At 39.6% G+C, this 21,434-nt stretch overlaps 1 protein-coding gene, 2 non-coding genes and 2 pseudogenes across 8 annotated transcripts in view; 1 reads left to right on the top strand and 4 right to left on the bottom strand.

Annotated features, from left to right (window-relative positions):
- The window catches only part of TEX14 (testis expressed 14, intercellular bridge forming factor), a 115,092-nt gene that overhangs the window by 92,627 nt on the left and 1,031 nt on the right, over positions 1–21,434 (bottom strand). The window lies entirely within an intron of this gene.
- On the bottom strand, positions 2,917–3,081 carry LOC112855955 (U1 spliceosomal RNA). Its single transcript, XR_003223070.2, has one exon. It is a non-coding gene; the product is annotated as a U1 spliceosomal RNA (small nuclear RNA).
- LOC112855710 (U4 spliceosomal RNA) lies at positions 4,810–4,937 on the top strand (annotated as a pseudogene).
- On the bottom strand, positions 7,662–8,162 carry LOC112853802 (large ribosomal subunit protein uL16-like; annotated as a pseudogene).
- On the bottom strand, positions 11,991–12,153 carry LOC112855640 (U1 spliceosomal RNA). The gene has a single exon (XR_003223037.1). It is a non-coding gene; the product is annotated as a U1 spliceosomal RNA (small nuclear RNA).

Below are 21,434 nucleotides of genomic sequence, written 5' to 3'. Positions count from 1 at the left end.
TGATCTTGTGGTTTGTGGGTTTGAGCCCGGCATTGGGCTCCGAGCTGTGTGGAGCCTGCTTGGGGTTCTCTCTCCCCCCACCTCTCTCTCTGTCCCTCCCATGCACTCTCACTCTCTCTCAAAATAAACAAATAAATTAACTTAAAAAAAATATGGGGACCACCAAATCCTAGTTGAATCACTGCAGGAGTATTGCATAGTATTTAAAGAGTTTTGAACGCAGAGTGCCTGGGTGGCTCAGTCTGTTAAGCATCGGTCATGATCTCACAGTTCATGGGTTCGGGCCCCACGTCTGGCTCTGTGCTGACAGCTCAGAGCCTGGAGCCTGCTTCAGATTCTGTGTCTGACTCTCTCTCTCTCTCTGCCCCTCTCCCACTCATGCTCTCTCTCTCTCTCTCTGTCTCAAAAATAAATAAACATTAAATTTTTTTTTAAAAAATAAAGAGTTTTAAATACTGGGTTTAACATCAAATAGTCTTAGGTTGAAATTGTGATTTAACCATATTTTAGGTATCAGTGCTTGAATATACCTTCTAGAAACAATGATAATTATCAATAATAATTTGTATATACATAGAGAATAAAACAACCAACTACAATGACCAACAAAATCAAAGGCCCCAAATAAGCCAAGATGGAGAAACACAGCCCCTCCCTCAGTACAGTGAGTATTTGGAGAGTTCCTAGATCATGGCTTCCCTGCCAATTCAGATGTTCTGTTCCAATTGACAAGCCCCTCAGTCTGTGAGTCTCATCTCCATCTCTCAATCTCCATCCATTCCTTAGACTCATGGGACCAGAGAAGGAGTGATATGTAGAAATATAATGAGGGTGGCATGTATATTCAGTTTTTAAAAGCTGAGTTTTGTTATGTAAGTTTATAAAGCAGGTGTAACTGTCAAGAAGTTGCCCACAGCACAAACAAACGGAATCTAATCCACTACCAGGAAAGCATGAGTAACACTCTACAGCCACTCTACCCTGGGTTGCAGGTAGCTGATCCCATTCACACATCGGCCCTGGCTTCAGTCACGCTAGTTAGACATTTGCTAGATAACTTCATCTACAAAGTGTGACCCAGCCCACTTCAGTTATATAAAGTATCATTTCATTATTGAACTACCTTCCTAATTTCATTCCGGGAGATTTGATTTCACAGAAGGAAGGTAAAACTTCGGCTGTTTCCATGGTATCCATGAATGCCAGGCTAGCTATAGCCCTGAGGCCTCTAGGACTATTTGTGTCCCCCACAGATTTGACTTCATAAGTACTCAGAGACTTTTTGCTATTCCGAGGGCCACACCGTCTACTCTAGTTATCTTCAGTATTCACAAAGTATTCTTGAATTTCTATCAGTACTGCTAATGATTAAGCAAAATGAAAAACTGTTCTCAAGTCATTACTTAAATGTATGTAGTACACACTTCTCACAGCTACCTAAGCTTTTTAAAAAATATTTATTTTTGAGAGAGAGAGACAGAGAGCGAGCACCTGCGCACGAGTGGGAGAGGGGCAGTGACAGAGAAGGAGACACAGAATCCCAAGCACGCTCCATGCTGCCAGCACAAAGCCCAATATGGGGCTCGAACCCACGAACCATAAGATCATGACCTGAGCTGAAGTCGGACATTCAACCTACCGAGCCACCCAGGCACCCCAAGCCACCTAAACTTTTAAGGTGCCAGCTACCAGACTAAGCACTAGAGATACTAAAAGAAACAATGCAGAGATAGATTCTGCCTTCAATAATAAGATCACAACCTGTAAGGAAAATAGACCTGCCTGCCAGAACTATATGAAAAGTGGTGAGAACTAATGAAAGTAAGAATCAGCTTCAATCAGGACCATGTTATGATTTTAAAGGGCCCTACACACTTTTGCCTTCATGGACCCTTCCTCCATTAAAAAAACCATACACATTAAAATTATGTGACTGCATTTATAAGAAGATAAATATATTATTATACATGACATTTCTTTTCTTTTTTTTGAAAGTAACCTCTACCCCCAACATGGGCTCGAACTCATAATGAACCTGAGAGCAAAAGTTGCATGCTCTACCAACTGAGCCAGCCAAGCATTCCCATATATGACATTTTCTTCCACCTAAAAATTCACCATTTTTTGGGGGGCGCCTGGGTGGCGCAGTCGGTTAAGCGTCCGACTTCAGCCAGGTCACGATCTTGCGGTCCGTGAGTTCGAGCCCCGCGTCAGGCTCTGGGCTGATGGCTCGGAGCCTGGAGCCTGTTTCCGATTCTGTGTCTCCCTCTCTCTCTGCCCCTCCCCCGTTCATGCTATGTCTCTCTCTGTCCCAAAAAAATAAATAAACGTTGAAAAAAAAATTAAAAAAAAAATTCACCTTTTTTCTTTGATTTTAAAACTGTTTTAGGCACCCTGCCTACAGTACCTAAATGTTTAAACCAACCCTGAATTCAATAGTGGCTTCTGTGGATCCCAGGTAGCTCTTTTTCTTTTTAACATCTATTTTTAAACTTCATTTATCTTGAGAGAGAGAGAGAGAGAGAGAGAGCACACGCGCATGCACGCGTCCTTGAGCAAGCAGGGGAGAGGCTCCACACTGGCTCACTCTCTAGAACTCTAGGCCCGCCCCGTACCCACACCCCGCAGCTTTCACAAAAGAAAGCTGAATGTGGGAACTTTTTAGGTAAGGGTAGCAGTGCTGTCCAATAGGATATAAAACAAGTTTAACATGGTATAAAGAAACAAGCTTAGTAATTATAGAATTAACTTACCCAAACATAAGCAATTCACTACCACCAAAAAGCATTACCAACTGAATAGGCTAAAACAGAGCAATCTTAGTAGCAAGAATTTCAGGCCAATCTCCTCCAAAATGCCTTAGTAACGCACCACCAAAAAACAACTATAGTAACTGTTCTTGGGACACAACCACATAGGGGAAACCAGAACACAGTTCCCCACTACCAGAAGTCATGCAGCTTAGCTTCCCACATTTGGGGAAATCACAGGGACCAGCAGCACACCTAGAGTACAATGGATAAACCTCACCCTGAGCAGCTACCTTTGTAACCATGGTTATTTCCCCTGTTAGGTAAGTATGAGATGGAAGTGACCACAGTGATACCCACTGCTGCGCACACCACTTTGAGGTTGGGGTCACTCCTGAAACGACTCTAATTGGCTTTTATCTATATAGCGACACTCAAAGCCTGATTTTCTTACTACGTACCTTAATTGGTAACGGCAAATAATCATGCACATCTCTCCAGAAAACACAGTTCCAAAATGCTCTGAGTCTTGAGTCTACATACTCCACTTCCAACTATAACGTCATACACCCTGGGCGGGTTAAGCCTACACCTGAGTGAGTCCCCTTGAGGCTGCCTCTTCAGACCAGCTCCTCCTCCTATTTGCCCCAACCTAACTGATGTCTACAGGCTATTTTCTTGACAAAAATCCATCCATCCCTCTCCTGAATTTTGGTGTAGCTGGTCTTCAGATCTCCCTGTGTGAAGTACCCTTCAGCAAACCAACACAAATGAGCCTTTAGCCGCAAGCCAGTTTAGCTTCAGGGTTTCTAGGGATATCAATGCTCCATACCATTTTCTCCTATTCCAGGAGGTGGAAGAGCAAGGAGTGGAGAATGTCGCGGCTACATGCTGGCAGGGTGTATTGCAGAGTGAGGGTTTTGGCATCCAAGATCTTGAATGCAATTCAGCGTACACACTGCACAATTCTAGATAAGCTTTTAGCCTCTGAATCTGTTCCTCAGTTTGTACAGAAGGGGGAAGAACTATTGAGCCAGCTCTCCCACCCAGCTCAGGCTCCAAGCTTTGTCTCCTACTCCTGCCCATGGTCTGTTAACACCTAGCCCCCTAAGGACGGACTGCTTTCCTTGAGAGCAGTTTAGCCTGTGCCTATATTGCTTCTTTACTTTCTCTCTGCCTGGCATTCAATTCCCTTACTCACTAGACTCTGGGTCTCTAGAGCAGGGTTTTTGTTTGTTTTTTTTCAAATAGTCAAGACAGGGGCACCTGGGTGGCTCAGTCAGTTAAGCATCGATTAGGCTGACTCTGGATGTCGGCTCAGGTACTGATATCATGGTACCTGAGTTCAAGCCCTGAATTGGGCTGTGTGTGTTCTCTCTCTCAAAAGAAACAAACTTTAAAAAATTAAAAAAACAAAATAGTGAAGACAATACAACATATAATTATAACATATAATTAATGCATACATTATTTTACTAACTAACTTCATTCTCATTAAAAATATACAGGAAGCAGGACTTTAAATTTCTGCATCTCTGGAGCTCTCTGGAGAAGCTCAGATGAAAACTCAAACTTTTACTGAAAAGAAAATGTACATATACATTCCAAAGGCTGAATGCTGAGACCTCCCTCTCAACTTCCATTTGATTTCCAGGACACTGGCAACAAACCTTTACCTTCTAGGATACTGGAAATTTCCTCTGAAAAATGTGAACACCCTAAAACAAAGTCCCAAAGATGTCAGCCATGGGCTTTCTCTGCTACAAGGGCCTATGCAGATTACTCTACAGGGAAGCCCTTGCCTTGGCCCTAAGTGCTTCCAATTAACTCCCTACTTGTTAATGTAATTTTAAATTTCTGGGGCACCTGGCTGGCTCAGCTGGTTAAGCACCTGACTTCAGCCTAGGTCATGATCTCACCATTCCCAAGTTCAAGCCCCGTGTCGGGCTCTGTGCTGACAGCTCAACAGAGCCTGGAGCCTGCTTCGGACTCTGTGTCTCCCTCTCTCTCTGCCCCCCTCCCACTCACACTGTCTCTCTCTCAAAAATGAATAAACTTAAGCTTTGCACAGTGGCAGTATCGTAGCCAATGAGGTTTATCCGAGGCGCGATTATTGCTAATTGAAAACTTTTCCCAAAAGTGAATAAACTTAAAAAATTTTTTTTAAATTTCGGCATGACAATCCATCTTATGGATGGCCCATAATTTATATAATCATTCCCCTAATGCTGGACACTTAGGTTGGTTCAATTTTTCACCACTGTAAATAATTCTGGGTAATGGGTAGAGATGGTACATTGAACATTTATAAATAATCAAGGAACACTGAACCACCAAGGATGACCAGACATCTGGTCAGACAAAAGCCTCTAACATGAAAGAAGCTAAACAAACCAACCACAAGAAGACAGTTTGGAGAAGGCAGATTATGCAAAGGGAAGAAAACTAAAAATGAAAATAAAAACTATCATTAGAGAGCTGGGACACCCGGGTGGCTCAGTCGGTTAAGCGTCCAACTTCTGCTCAGGTCATGATCTCGCAGCTTGTGATTTTGAACCCACATGGGGCTCTGTGCTGACAGCACGGAGTCTGGAGCATTCTTCAGATTCTGTATCTCCCTCTCTCTCTGCCCCTCCCCAGTTTGCACTCTGTCTCTCTCTCCCTCAAAATAAATAAACATTAACAAAAATTAAAAAAAAAAATCCTCAGCTAAAACACCTTGCACCTGAAAAACAAGTACAAGAAAGTATATGGATAGAAAAGAAAAACAAATAAAGATCTTAAATATATGATTGTAGAAATAAAAAATTGAATATACAGGTTGGGAAAAAACATGTAGGTGGAAAAAATGTTTTTTATTTTTTCTTTTTAGAGAGAGAGAGAGAGAGTTCAAGTGGGGGACAGGGGCAGAGGGAGAGAGAGAGAGAAAGAGAATCCCAAGCAGGCTCCATGCTCAGCACAGAGCCTGATACAAGCCTGACGCGAGCCCATCGCGGGGTTCGATCCCACGACCTTGGGATCATGACCTGAGCCAAAATCAAGAGTTGGATGCTCGGGGTAACTGTGTGGCTGGGTTGTTTGAGGTCTGACTCGGGTTTTGGCTTAGGTCAAGATCTCATGGTTCATGGGATTGGCTCTATGCTGACAGCAGGGAGCCTGCTTGGGATTCTCTCTCTCTCTCTCTCTCTCTCTCTCTCTCTCTCTCTCTCAGCGCCTCTCCCCTGGTCATGCTCTCCCTCTCTCTCAGAAGTAAATAAATAAACAAAAAAGCCGACAGGGTGCCTGGGTGGCTCAGTCAGTTAAGCGTCTGACTTCAGCTCAGGTCATGATCTCACAGTTTGGGGGTTTGAGCCCCATGTTGGGATCTGTGCTGACAGCTCAGAGTCTGGAGCCTGCTTCGGATTGTGTCTCCCTCTCTCTCTGCCCCTCCTCTGCTCATGCTCTGTCTCTCTTTCAAAAACAAATAAACATTAAAAAAAAAAAAAAAAAGAGTAATATACCTGGTTATTTTAACAGCCTCAAGAGTCCAGAATTCAAACTGACCTAGAGAAAAACAAACCAGCCAGAAATAAATCTTAAACCTCCTTTTTCACAAGAGATAAAATCAGGAAAAACAACAAATAAAGTTAGCATTCCAGTGCCACAAATTAGGTGGTACAGGCTTACCTGCTTGATAAAAATACAGAATAGAAAAATAAGCAGAACAACAGAATACTATTTAGCAATAAAAAGGAATAAAATAATGATAAATTTATCAGTATGAATGAACTCAAAAACATTATGCTACATGAAAGAAGTCAGACACACTATACACTATGTGATTCCATTTTATATGAAATTTCTAGATAAGGCAAATCTATAAGAGATAGATCCATTGTTGCCCATGGCTAGGGTTGGGGCATGGGAACCAGGGCAACTGCAAATGGGCACAGGAGAATTTGGGTGGGGAGGGTCATAAAAATGTGCTAAAACTGGATTGTGGTAATGGTTTGACAACTGTATAAAATACTAATCATTAAACCAAATAATGGTTGAATGTTATTTTATATCATACTTCAATAAAGTAGCTAAAAATGTCAAGAAAAAGTACAGCCATTATATTTAGAGATACATACTGAAATAATCATGCCTGAAACACCATGATGTATGGGTTTATTTCAAGATAGGTTTGGAGGTTTAAAGTGTAGAGGTATAGATAAAACAAGATTGGCCTTGAGTTGTTCATTGCTGAAGCTTAACTTAGTGTTGCTAAATAGGAGAATACTATTATTATTAATCTATTTTAATTTACATTAGAAGTTTTTCACGCAAAAAAGTTTTTTTACAATGTAAAGAAAGAGACCATCCTTTCCCACATGATTTTAAGTACCTTGAGATGTTGATACCCTGGCCTCCCCATCTGTGAATAAGAATGATGGAGAGGAGGAGCAGGAGGTACAGCCTCCTGGATTCTACATTTAATAGGTGAAAAAAAAATTAAAGGTACAGATAAAACTTAGGGGTCATATTTTTCTCCTTTCTTTCCTCTTATATAACACATTCAATTCACAGCAAGTCTTTATCATTTTTCCTTTAAAAATATGTTCAGAATCTGACCCCTTCTCACCACCTCCAGTGCTACCACTTTGGTACAAGCCATTCTCATTTCCTGCCTAGAAGAGTGCAGTGACATTCTAAGTAATCTCTCTTCTTCCATCCTTTCACCACTCCCAGTCTATTAACACAGTAGCCAAGTATCCTGCTAAAGCCTAAATTCAATCATGTCACTCTTCTGCACAAAACTAATCTGAGAAAACAGAAGAGAAGGAAACATTTCCTACCTCCTTACCTACCCCCCCCCCCCCCAATTTTTTTGGACAAGAAGTAGGTTTTATTGGTGGGTATGAGTAAGGAGGGGCAGCACTGAAACCCTCATGAGTGCAGGGCCTGACATTTATCCAGGGGGACACAATTAGGGATATATCTGATCCCACAGCCACCAGAGATGAGCTGCCTTTCAGCCATAATGTCTTCAAATTCACCCACATTAACCTTGGTAAAGTACTACTTCTTGGAGATGTAGATGTTCTGTCAGCCAAGGAACTTGAACTCAACCCTGCATAGGACCTCTACCACATGATTCTTGTTCTGCAGTTTGGTGTGGATGGACATGCTAATTTGGCCAACGTGGACCAATGTGCCCTGCAGCTTTCTGAAGACACCCCTCAGCCTCAGTGCAGGACAACATCTTGTTGATGTGGATGATAGGAAGGAGTGGAGCCACACACAAATATGAAAGCCATCTTTGCCACAGCTTTTCACCATATACTCGTTGGCACAAATACCCGGACTTGGGAGGAGAGCTGCTCACATTCATCCAACACCATTTGGCCAGAGTGGGAACCCAACCACTTTTGCCTTTTTCTGCCCCATGTGACACCAAGGACCTTCAATGGTGCACCCAAGGGATGGAGCCAACTTATTTTATGAAGCAGCATTACTCTGATACCTAAACCAGATGAAGACCATGTAAGAAAAGTACAGAATATTATCCCTCATGGACATAGATACAAATTACTTTAATTCCTTTAAAACTGCAAACCAAATCCAGCAATAAACAAAAAGAGTAATAGCACATCATGATCAAGTAGGGTTTATCCCAGGAATGCAAAGTTGGTTTAACATTAGAAAATCAAGCCATATAATTCATCATATCAACAGATTAAGAAGTAGTTGCAGAAAAAGTAGTTAACAAAATTCAATATCCATTTATGATTTCAAAAAACTTAGCAAAGTACCACTAGACCGATAAATGGTATCTATGAAAATTCTACAGCTAATACACTTTATGGTGAAAGTATTTTTCTTCCAGATAAGGAAAAAACAAGCATGATTACTTTAGCCACTTTTATTCCAGCTAGAGGTTAAGGCAAGGAAAATAAATTAAAAGCCTTAGTTTGGAAAGAAAGAAGGAAAACAGTTTCTATCCACATATGACATGACAGTTTATGTTGAAAATCCTAAAGCATTTACACCAAAAAAACCTACTAAAATTCATAATTGAATTTAGCAAAGTCACAGGATACAAGATTAATACACAAAAATCAACTGTATTTCTACATACCAGCAATGAACACTTAAAAAAATATTTTTAATGTTTATTTTTGAGAGAGAGACAGAGTGCAAGCAGGGGAGGGGCAGAGAGAGAGGGAGACACAGAATCCGAAGCAGGCTCCAGGCTCTGAGCTGTTGGCACAGAGCCTGATGCGGGGCTCGAACTCACGAACTGTGAGATCATGACCTGAGCTAAAGTCGGATACTTAACTGACTGAGTCACCCAGGCACCCTCCAGCAATGAATACTTAAAAAATGAAGGTTTTAAGTTAAAGAAAGACAAATCCCACATGATTTCATTTATATGTAGCATCTATAAAAACAAAATGTTTGTTAGACTCATCAATAGAGAGAACAGATTGATGGTTGATTGTCGGGGGGGGGGGTGGTGGTGTGTAATGGCTGAAGGGGATTAAGAAGTACAAACTTCCAGCTATATAATAAAGAAGTCATGGGGATATAATACACAGTATGGGGAATCTGGTCAATAGTATTGTATTAACTTTGTAAGGTGACAGATGGTAACTAGACTTACTATTGTAACTTTTTCACAGTGTATACAAATGTCCAATCATTATGCTGTACACCTGAAACTAATATAATATTGTATGTCAATTATATCTCAATAAATAAAATAAAAAGGAAATGAAATTTCAAAATCAATACTATTTACAAGTGGTAAAAACTTCACATTTTCCTACCACTCACATTTCTTCCTGTAGACTGTACATAGTCTACAAAAATGTTATTTTTTTACAAAAATGTTATTAATAAATTTCTTTTTATGATTGGAAGGGGAAAAATTATAACACTTTGTTTTAAAACCCCAAAGTCTTGCTAATATCCTTGTCTTTCTTACTGAGGACCTAACAAATAATAAAGATACATGACTTAAAGCTACCAAGGGAACCGACTAAAGAAGTTAAAAGATTATTCCAGGAATATAAATGACAGGATAGAGGAAGGAATGTACTAGGGTGGGGAAGATCAGCCAAATCCTTCATATAAACACTAGCACAAACATTTATTGTAGTTGACTATAAAAAACAGCTAAACAAGTTTTAAAAGTAGTATTCTGGGAGTCGCCTAGCTCAGTAGGTAGAGCATGTGACTCTTGATCTTGGGATCCTGAGTTCAAACCCCATGTTGGACCTCTAGCTTACTTTAAAAATAAAAAAAAAAAGTAATGCTCTGGGGAGAGGAATGGGGGCAGAGTGTGCAAGGGTGGATCAAAGGAGTGTTACTATTCAGATGGAGTCTTTCTGTATAATGCTTTTCACTTGCATAACATTACTTTAGTAAAATTATTTGGGGGCAAAAATCAAGGTCTAGGAGAAAACATAAAACACTGTCACTAGCAGAGATTATACCTGTAGTCCAGTTTCTCATTTTGGGGAAAATCTAAGGATACTGCTCATGAGACATACCTGAAAAGGAGTGAAAAACCCCTCTGAAATTATAACTACTCAGTTAAGAATATAAGTGGTAAATTATAAACTCCCAGCTTTCTTCAAAGTAATCTGTCCTTTTGCACTTTTTAAAAAGATTTTATTTTTAAGTAATCTTTACGCCCAGTGTGGGGCTCAAACTCACAACCCCAAGATCAAGAGTTGCATGTTCCACTGACTGAGACTGCCAGCCATCACATCACACTGTTAATCAACAAAGTGAAGACAGTCCTTTAAATTATTTACACCCTTTATCCCCTGTCCTAGGTGCATTTCTAGGTGCTCAAACTTTCCTAGAAACCTCTTCTTCCTATTCTTTTACTGTAAACACCTAGGGAACAATCAAGAGCAGAAACAGATGCAGGTAGCTTGAGGTGGTGCAAAGTGAGCCCTCTAGTGGTCGACAGAAGAGTACACTCCATTTGGCTAGACAACTTGGTACGAAAGTGAACACCCACGCAAGCAATAACGGCCGCACACATCAAGTTACACAAAATGATTACAGGGACGCCTGGATGGCTCAGTCCTAGAATCCTTTGTCCCCCTCTCTCTGCCCCTCCCCCGCTCACACTCTCTTTCAAAAATAAATATACATTTAAAAAAAACCTGTGAAAAATGACTACAAAGGGGTGGCTCAGTCGGTTAAGCGACCCACCACGGCTCAGCTCACAATCTAGCGGTTCCGGGGTTCGAGCCCGCATCAGGCTCTGTGCTGACAGCTCAAAGCCTGGAGTCTGCTTTGGATTCTGTGTCTCCCTCTCTCTCTGCCCCTCCCCCACTCGCACTCGGTCTCTCTCTCTCTCAAAAATAAACATTTTTTTAAAAAAAAGAATGATTACAAAAAATATTGATGGCTTAAAAGCCAAGCAGTAATAAGTCAATCATCAACTGTCTTTTCAAAATGCAAGATACAAGTGGAGAGCACAGACATAATCCCTCTCTACCACAAATCATGCAGTCCAGTTTCCCATAGTTGAGAAAAATCACATAGGCCAGTGCACCTGGAGTGCAACGGGTAAGATGTGCCCAGAGAAAAATATCACCTTTGCAATCCTGGTATCTCTCCTCTACCAGGTAAGTATAAGCAAATGGCATTGTTGGTACCTCATCCTCATTCCAAGCACTAGACATGTGGTCATTCTCTTCACTCTTCATGCAAACTCTAGATTGTCACTTAGGAAATGAAGACTTCTCCAAACTGTAAAAGCCAGACAGTAACATTTTGGGTACCATAATACTTGCAAAACAGACAAATGTATGTACAACATAAACCAGCAGACACTGCTCATTTACATATTCTAAGTCCCTCTGGGTGACACTGCTGTATGCTTGGTTTTGATGATGTGGTACGCTAAATAATTGCCTACAAAAAAATACCGCTCTCCTAATCCGAAAAACCTGTGAGAGTATTCTCTTACTTTGTGAGGCATGATGCTGACGGTGTGGCCAAAAGATCTGCAAAGGGTAGGACGTCCCTAATCATCCACACATACCTAATGTAACCATAAGGCTATTGTATGAAGAAAGGATATAAAAATTGTAATAGAAAACACTTACACAAAATTATACAGAACAAGCCATACCCTTATAGGTAAATGAAACAGCTCACTACTAGATCCTAAGAAAAGCTCTCCATCTTAATGTGGCCTGGAATGTGCAAGACATACTCTTTTTTTTTTTCTTCTTTTTAAGGGAAGACCAGGGTAAAGCACAAATGCAATCCCCTACTATCACAAGTTATACAGCTAAGCTTCGCACACTTGGGGAAATCTTTGTGGTCAGCACATCCTGGATTTAATGGGTAAGCCTCACCTTGAGAAAGCCACCCTCATGATCATGGTATATCTCCTACCAGTAAGGGTCTTCATGCCTTGCCCAGCACCTCACCCTCAGATTCAAGTCATTCTACAGATAGGATCACTTTCCTCATGCATTCTATCCACCCCACTGCTTCTGAAATAAAGAGTTTCCAAACTACAGTTACTATGCAGAAATATTTTATACATCTGAATATTGCCAAAATCTTGGAAAATATATGCCTAAATGTAACCATGACCAGCAGTCACTGCGCTCATCTACATATTCCACACCCCTTTTGTTGATCTTATTTATTTAGCACATCCTATTTCTACTATATAGTTAGTTAGTGGTGCTGTTAAAATAACATTTAAAGGAAAGATGCTCTACAGATTTAAAGATAAACGACATAAATGAGTTCCTTCTTTTAAGGTTTTGGAGCTGATGACATCACTGATGTCTAGCACAGTTCAGTAAGCCGCTATCCACATGACTGAAATACCAAGACTAAAAAGATTAAATTTGGCAAAACTGCGTATGAAAATCCAGTCTTAGTGGGGCGCCTGGGTTGCTCAGTCAGTAAAGTGTCTGACTTCAGCTCAGGTCATGATATCAAAGTTCATGAGATCAAGCCCCACTTCGGGCTCTCTCCTGTCAGCACAGAGCCCTCTTTGGATCCTGTCTCCCTCACTCTCTCCTCCCCCGCTTGCATGCACTCCTCTCTCTTTCTCTCTCAAAAATAAACAAACATGAAAAAAAAAAAAAAGAAAAGAAAATCCAGTCGTAAGATTGCTAAATAGGTTGTCCAAGGCTTCCAGCACAGGTACAAACTATGCTCTTTCAAATATGCAGCAAATGATCACCCTTACTTAAAAGAGCAGGTGTATAGGAGGGCAGCTGGCTGGCTCAGTAGGTCATGCTACTCTTGATCTCAGGGTGAGTTTGAGCCCCACGTTTGGGGTAGAGGTGACTTTTTAAAAGAAACTCTTAAAAAAAAAAAAAGAGCAGTTGTATAAACACTAGTTCTAATTCTGAGCTGAGTTAATTAGAGAACAGCTCAGGTAGCACTGATGATGGTCTATAGGACTGGAAGCCTGACTGACCAGGATGTCTTCCCAAGCAAAAATAAGTTGTGCTTCCAAATATCCTTAACCCTCCACTCTTCCCTGAACGGATATCTCTGAAACCCAAAACAATACTACCGGCGATTCCATCCTACAAGAAGCCACCCAGCCTTCATTGATTCATATTAGACTCTTCAAAAGGAGTAAATCCTGTCTCAGGCAATGGTTAATAATTCAAATATTTCACATCGACATATAAATAGTCTTAATCCTCTCCTGCCTTCTTCACTGTGAATTAAAATTGGAGTTTACAAGTTCCAACTGTTCTTCAATTGTTTCTCCAAGACCACACCAGAATCACCTTATTTCCCAAGTCTTTTTATTATACAAAACTCTTCTGGTGTTCTGTCCTCTGCCAAAACAAATTAGCCAGAGTTTCATATCGTTAAAACAGGAAGAAAAAATGCTGTTTAAAAATCTTATTAAAGATTAACAAGTAATAACTGAGAACATACAGGTGTCTGACATGGAGAGAGAAAAACATTCTGGGGCAGAGTAGGGAGGAGACTCTGTGATGTGAGCTGCAACTATTCCTCAAATCTGGCCTTTTGACAGTAACCAGTTTGATTTTTATAGATTTTCTCCCCCAAAGAACAACTATGTAATATATATCCATATATACACATAAACATATATATGTATACACAGTCTAATCTATAAACAAAATATCTACGTTTTGTTTTTTGAAATAAAAGTTAAGATACCTTGAAATCTGGCAGGAACCACTCATGTAAGGGAGAAAGATGATGTCTAAGAACTAAACTACTGTTACCACCAAACAACTCTTAAATTCAAAATGCCATTTTCAGAAGATTTCTTAAACAAATAACACACAGCTCTTAAACCACCCATACTCTTCACGAGACTAATTCCAATATTTCACAAGAACTTATTGCTATCGGCCTAGTTATCAAAACATTCATCTGACACAGTGTGCCTTATGGCAAAAAAGGTAACTTTCTCTCACTTTCTTGTAGCTCAAGTAGGTTAAGGAAGACATTAGTGCTGGAGCACCTGGGTGGCTCAGACAATTAAGCATCCGACTTTGGCTTGGGTCATGATCTCACGGTTCGTGAGTTCAAGCCCCACATAGAGATCTCTGCTGACAGCTCAGAGCCTGGAGCCTGCTCTGGATTCTGTGTCTTCCTCTCTCTCTGCCCCTTCCCTACTCACGCTCTGTCTCTCTCTCTCTCTAAACAATAAACATTTAAAAAAAAAAGAAGAAGAAGAAAAAAAGACATTAGTGCTATAATCCTCACAGAAGCCCTATAGAATTCAGTATCCCCTGAGGAGAGCCATATTTCTTTGCCTGGAAAAATATAAGGAAATACAGGTGTTTGTTAAATAATAACATGTTAACATAGAAAAACTAAAGAATCTTCTTAGTTCATTTTTCAAAGGTTGCAAAACTTTATTGCCAAAACCAGACAAAGTAGACATAATAACTTCACAAATTAATCTCACAAATAAAAATGCAAAACTCTTAACCAAATTGATAACATCTTTATGAGTATTAACATCTTGTAGAGTATTAACATAACATACACAGTAAATTAAATAGGTTTTATACCAGGAATATAGGACCTAAGTACATAAAAGTATATGTATAAAAGTGTGTGTGAGTGTGTGTGAGTGTGTGTGTGTATATATGTATGTATTTATATTTATAAAGTATAAAAGTAGCATGTCATATGGGGGGAAAGATTACCTCATAAAGAGTGCTTAGAGGGGTGCTAGTGTGGCTCAGGCTGTTATGCCTCTGACTTGCAGGTCATGATCTCATGGTTGGTGATATTGAACCCCATGTTGGGCTCTGCGCTGACAGCACAGAACTTGCTTGGGATTCTTTCTCTGCCCCTTCCCTGCTAGTGTGTATGCACTCACTCTCTGTGTCTCTCAAAATAAATAAACTTAAAAAAAAAAAGAGTGCTTAGAAATTTGGCTCACCACTGGAAATAAGGAAAAAATTACTTTCTTCCTCCTACTTTACATTTAAAAATAGATAGGCTAAAATATCCAAATTATAAATCATATGTAGAAAAAATACAGGTAATTATGTTTATAATTTTGAAGGAAAAATTTAAAATTAATTTTTATTTATTTATGATTATTTATTTATTTATTTATTTAAATGTTTATTATTTTTGAGAGAGAGGGGGAGAGAGAGAGAGAGAGAGAGAGAGAGAGAGAGAGAACAAGCAGGGAAGGGGCAGAAAGAGAGGAAGACACAGAATTGGAAGCAGGCTCCAGGCTCTGAGCTGTCAGCACAGAGATGCAAGGCTTGAACTCACAGACCATGAGATCATGACTTGAGCTGTAGTCGGCCACCCAACTGACTGAGCCACCCAGGCGCCCCTATGATTTATTTTTTAAAGTTTATTTATTTCAGAATAGTCTTTTTTTTTTTTTTTCTAAGTAGGCTCCATGCCCAGCACAGAGCCCAACACAGAGCCCAACGCAGGGCTTGATCTCACAACCCTGAGATCAAGAGTCAGATGCTTAACTGACTGAGCCACCCAAACACCCCTAAAGTTTATTTAAGTAATCTCTACCTCCAACGTGGGGCTCAAACTCACAACCCCAAGATCAAGACACTCACACTCTTCCAACTTAGCCAGACAGGCGTCCTGAGACTTTTTAAAATATTTTCTTATTTAAAGTAATCTCTACACCCAATGTGGTGCTCAAATTCACAATCCCAAGATCAAGAGTCACATGCTCTTTCAACTGAGCCAGTCAGGGGCCCCAAAGAAAAGACTTCCTAAGCATGTTATCAAAGTCAGAATTAAATACAAACTGACTATATTTGCATACAAAAAACATGAACAAAGTAGAAAATCTTAAAGTTTAAAATCTTTTTTTTTTAATTTTTAAAAATTATTATGTTTATTTATTTATTTAGAGAGAGAGACTGAGTGTGAGCGGGGGAGGGGCAGAGAGAGAGGGAGACACAGAATCTGAAGCAGGCTCCAGGCTCTGAGCTATCAATGCAGAGCACGATGCAGGGCTTGAACCCACAAACCATGAGATCACGACCTGAGCTGAAGTCAGACACTTAACCGACTGACCCACCCAGGTGCCCCTAAAATCTTTTTTTTTTAAGTTTATTTATTTTGAGAGAGAGCAAGCACGTGCAAACAGGGGAGGGGCAGAGAGAGACAGCAGGAGAGAGAGAATCCCATGCAGTGCAGAGCCCGATGAGGGGCTTGAAACCACAAACCATGAGATTGTGACCTGAGCCAAAACCAAGAGTCAGATGCTTAACCGAATGAGCCACTCAGGCATCCCAAAAACCTCAAAGTTTAAATACACATGACAAAGTAGGAAGATATTTGTGATGTACAGATTAGGCAAATAGCCCATATAACGCAATATGCATATCAGACAGGGTAGGCAGCATACGCATTACGAATATGGGTTTTGATATCAAAGATGAGCAGAATGCTTGGCCTACACTAAGCACAATAAATATTAGTTACTGTTTCTGATAATTGAAAAAAAACAGGCCTGTTACAAATATATATTTAATTAATTTATTTATTTTTGAGAGAGGGGGAGAGAGAGAGAGAGAGACAAGCAGGGCTCACCTGAAGCGTGGCTTGAACTCACCTGAAGTGGGGCTCAAGCTCACCTGATACGGGGCTCAAGCTTACCCAATGTGGGTCTGGAACTCACAAACCCTGAGATTATGACCTGAGCCAAAGTCAGATGCTTAACCAATTGAGCCACCTAGGTGCCCACAAATATGTTTTTTAAATTAAAGTACTTCAGTTATAAAGTAGGAAAGAATGTACACAGATGTTCATTGCACCATTATTCACAATAACCAAAAGGTGTCCATTCACAGATGAATGGACAAACAAAGTGTGGTATGGATATACAATTGAATATTATTCAGACTTAAAAAGAAAATAAACTCTGACACATCCTACAACATGGATAAACCTTCAGGACATTATGCTAAGTGAAATAAATCAGTCACAAAAGACAAATACTACATGATTCCACCTCTGTAAGGTATCAAGAGTAGTCACAGAAACAGAAAGTAGAACAGGCTGAGAGAAGGGGGACTGGGGAGTTATTGTTTAATAGGTACAGAGTTTCAGGTTTGAAAGATAAAAATGTTCTGGAGATTGGTTGCACAATATTGTGAATATAATTAACATTATTGAACTGTACACTTAAAAATGGTTAATATGGTAAATTTTATGTTATGTGTGTTTTAACATTTTTACAAATTAAAAGTGGGCAAAGGACATAAATGAGATAGTTACAAAAAAAAATAAATAAATAAATAAATGAGATAGTTACAATGATAAGGTATATTTATCCATGAAAACTATATGAAAAAAATTTTTAACCTCTCTTAGTAATAAAAGATAACAATTTATTTATTTTTTTTTTAATTTTTTTTTCAACGTTTTTATTTATTTATGGGACAGACAGAGACAGAGCATGAACGGGGGAGGGGCAGAGAGAGAGGGAGACACAGAACCGGAAACAGGCTCCAGGCTCTGAGCCATCAGCCCAGAGCCTGACGCGGGGCTTGAACTCACGGATCGTGAGATCGTGACCTGGCTGAAGTCGGACGCTTAACCGACTGCGCCACCCAGGCGCCCCAAAAGATAACAATTTAAAATCAAGCATTCTGTGTCTCCCTCTCTCTCTTCCCCTCCCCTACTCACACTCTGTCTCTCTCTCAAAAATATTTTAAAAATTAAAAAAAATAAAAAAATAAAATTAATTATACCTCAATAACAAAGAAGGGGGGAAAAAGCACTTAAAGACTGCTAAGGGCCAGTGCTGGGGTGGAGGTGGGAAAACTAGCCCTCATATGCTGTCAATAGGAGTATAAGTGGTACAAATATTTGGCAGTATGATCCAAAATGAAAATGTACATACTCTCTAGAGGACCCAGGAATTCTTCCAGAAATGTATCCAGAGAGAGAAAGAGAGAGACAGAATACTATTTCATCACAGCAAAACAACTGGAAATAATTCAACTGTACATTTATAGGCCACTGATTAGAAAGATGGCCCTCAGGACAGAACAGTATGCAACCACTAAACTTAATTTTCAAATAATTTGTAATTACTCGGGAGAAAGCTTCTGACAAAATATTAAGTGTAAAATAAAAGATATACAAATTTCTTCATAATTTAACCACAAATATGTAAAATAAACACTTTTATGTGAACTTGTAGAAAGATTAAAATAAACCAAAAAAATAAAATAAACCAAAATTTATCTGAGTTAAACAGAATGTGAATCAATTTTATTTTCTTCTTTATATTTCCTACATTTTGTTTTCTACAAGTATATATTTCCTGTAAGTATATATTTTCTACCATATATTTTCCACCAAGGTACAAAATAGAAAAGTATAGGGAGAGAGGTGCAGGTCAATCATCTAATCATCCTTTCTTTTAACAGGTATCTACTGAGTACCTACTAAAGTCATACACTGGGCTAGGGGCTCTAGGAAAACAACAGTGAGTAAAATCCATATGGTCCTGCTCTACTGAAGTTTTCAATCTAGTTGGGGAGACATATGTTAAGTAAACGATCACACAGAGGCATTTGGTGCTATGATAGCCTTAAAAGGGAGTCTAAGAAATTTGTTCTGTATCCTAAGAGCAAAATAGGAAGTGACCTGAACTGAAATGTACTGTAGAAAGAACATTTTGGCTGCAGCATGGGTGAACAAACTAGAGAGGAAGAGAAGATGCAGAGAGACCAACTAAAATGATCTTATGTACCTGCAAGCAAAATGGTGGCAGCTTGACCTAGAGGTAGAGACATGAATATCATCAAGATATGTCAAAGAGAAAATTGATAGTACTTGCATGTGCATCAAACATGGGGAGTGGAAGGGAAGTGGTCTGTGCACATGGAAGGATGGATATTCAATTCTGGAGGCAGGAAATGCAGGAAAAGGACAAGGTTTTGGGAGTGGGCTGAAGAAGATAAGTTAGGTTTAAGACAGGCTGAGTTGAGAGACTTTGCACTGCTCAGAACGCTATCAGATATTTGCTTCTATAGGTCAGAGAACAGGGCAGGGCTAGAAATATAAATTTAAGAATCACTGGCATATAGTCACTGAACTGTGAATGTGAGTTAAGATAGCAAAGAAAGGGAGAGAGAGAGGGAGACAGAGAGACAGAGAAAGAGAGAATGAGAGGGAACAAGAGAGGAGAGAGACAGAGAGAGACAGAGAAAGAGAGAATGAGAGGGAACAAGAGAGGAGAGAGACAGAGAGAGACAGAGAAAGAGAGAATGAGAGGGAACAAGAGAGGAGAGAGACAGAGAGAGACAGAGAAAGAGAGAATGAGAGGGAACAAGAGAGGAGAGAGACAGAATAGTTAGCAACAGGTCTGTTATGAGGCTTTAAAAGAACTGTAACATTTCAGGGCCAGGTTATGGAAGAGGAGTTTCCAAGGGTGACAGAAAAGCCAGCTGGGTAGGAAGGAGGAGTGTAGCATCACAGAAATGAGAAGAATGTTTCAAGAGTTTATGGAGGACAAATATATATGGAGCTCCTACCATGTATAAGGCTTTGTGCAATTGACAGTGATGTTCCAAATATGTGTCTGAGGCTACAGGCTTTATTATAAACACCTTTTTTTAATGTTTATTTTTGAGAGAGACAGAGAGACAGAGCATGAGTGGGAGAAGGGCAGAGAGAGAGAGGGAGACCCAGAATCTGAAACGGGCTCCAGGCTCTGAGCTTTCAGCTCAGAGCCTGACTTGGGACTTAAAGTCGGAAACCACGAGATCATGACCTAGGCTGAAGTCAGATGCTTTACCGACTGAGCCACCCAGGTACCCTTATCATAACCACCTCTAAAGCTAAGCCTGGTTCAAAGTTTTTTCTCAGTCCAAACAGCACTCATTTCTCTCACCATTCCCAAATCCACTTGAACATGCAAGGTCACCATTTTTAGAAGTTCTATATTTTTAGGTTAAAAGAAAATAAATTTCTCCTCAGCCATAACAGAAATATTCAGATTACTCCTCTCTAGTATCTCTAGAAAATGGCCCAGTAAACTGAATTATTGTAAGCATCACAGAATTATTGTAAGTATCAAGTTCAATTAAATATATATAAAAGCACCTTTCTCTGGCACTTTACAATTGTAGGCATTTAAAAAACATGTTTCACAGCATTAGCACTCTGTTGAGCTAGTGTGTAACAAAGCTTTATTCAGCTGAATACACATATTAGAGTATTTTAAAATGAAGAAGCTAAAATTTATTATGTACCTTTTCTGTGCTAAAGACTTTATATTTGTTAATTTGATCTTTCCAATAACCCCAGGAAATATTACTTTCCACCTGAAGGAGATGAAACTGAGTAATTTGCTGCAAGTCTCACAGATGGTAATTTCCTGAGATGTGATAGAAACTCAAATTTGTACGACTCCAAAGCTCATGCTCATTTGTCCATAGCAGTGCCTCTCAAACTTTTTCATCAAGTGACCACAAATTGCAAAGGAAAAAACACCCATATTCCCAGGAGGCTTTGGATGATTACAGAGGTATCCAGTTTGAACTGGATCTTTCTTCTTATATTTATCCGAAAATTTATGTTTGCATTTTACTTTACAATATATTGGTTTATTTAATGTGTTTTAAGTAGCTTACCAGTTAAATCATTCAATTCTTCCCTCTCAAAAAAAAAAAATTTTTTTTTGAGACTCTGACAGCATAGGAAGGTACATAAAAATCTCATAGCTTTGTTTAGTTCCTAGTGCCTGGCCTCATAAACCTGGATCCTACTTTGAAAGCCTAACTATAGAGCAAAATGCATTCAAGAAATCTTAAAAATTTTCTGACAACAATTATAGGCAATTTCTGACAATAATTATAGGCAACTCAAGGGTCAAAATAAGATATTAATAACGCTTAATTGTAGGACTACAGAGTCTACTTTTAACTCTCCACTGTCAATGAAACTAAGTTCTAAACACGACCGATTCCACTGAGTTTGAGCAAACTAACTGAAGGACTAACCCTGAATATGTTAACACCACCTCTTCTTCACCCAAGACTGGTTGCTTTATAATCATGAATTCTCCTTACGTTTATGCAATGCCCACTGTGTGCCCAGATGTGACTCATACTAGTAGTTAACACTGAGTGGCAAACAAGCCTTATTTTGATTTGTCCTACCAGACTTTCCCCGCCTTACCAAATGGGGGACAAACACTTCTTCCTTTCT

The sequence above is a fragment of the Puma concolor genome, chromosome E1 (assembly GCF_028749965.1).
Source record: "Puma concolor isolate L17-30 chromosome E1, mPumCon1.1.hap2, whole genome shotgun sequence".
Lineage (NCBI taxonomy): Eukaryota > Metazoa > Chordata > Mammalia > Carnivora > Felidae > Puma > Puma concolor.
The sequence above is the reverse complement of the archived record's forward strand: the minus strand, read 5'-3'. Positions and strand labels throughout refer to the sequence as shown.